A 585-nucleotide genomic window follows, 5' to 3' on the forward strand; every position below is an offset into this window, starting at 1 on the left:
GACGCAGCCTTGGCGCCCGCCCGCCTCCTGCCGCCGCCGGCTTAGCAGGGCCCCCCAATTTGGTGATTCTTAAAGGGTGGTTCTGGACCAGAAGCATCAACATAATCACTTGGATAAGGCAAATTCTTGGACCCCACCACAGAAACTCTCAGACAGGACCTAGCAAACTATACTCTTCTTCTTTTCAGAGGTTTTTGTCTTAGGGTATATGCACTTCTGGTTGGTGGTGGGGAAGACAGAGACAGTGAGAGAGAAAAGTAGAAACCACCCCTCAGGGGGATGGCCACACTGGAATCCCTTCTCCTCCATTCTCTTCCCGGGATTCTGGGCACAGACGCACACACTACCATGAGTTTCAAGTCACAGGGTCCAAGACTTGAACCATGGTCAACCCTGTGGGAGTTCAGTGATGTAACCGCTACACCATATGCTGGCCCTGCGACCTGAATTCTAACAAGTGGTCTTGGTGATTACAATGCATACAGTTTCAGAACCATTACCATTGATTTAAAAAAATCCATATCCTACAGATGAACATTTGGGCTGTTTTCTCCATTACAAACAAATGCTACAATGTAAATTCTT

This window comes from Tupaia chinensis, unplaced genomic scaffold, assembly GCF_000334495.1.
Source record: "Tupaia chinensis unplaced genomic scaffold, TupChi_1.0 Scaffold000369_1, whole genome shotgun sequence".
Taxonomy (NCBI): Eukaryota; Metazoa; Chordata; class Mammalia; order Scandentia; family Tupaiidae; genus Tupaia; species Tupaia belangeri.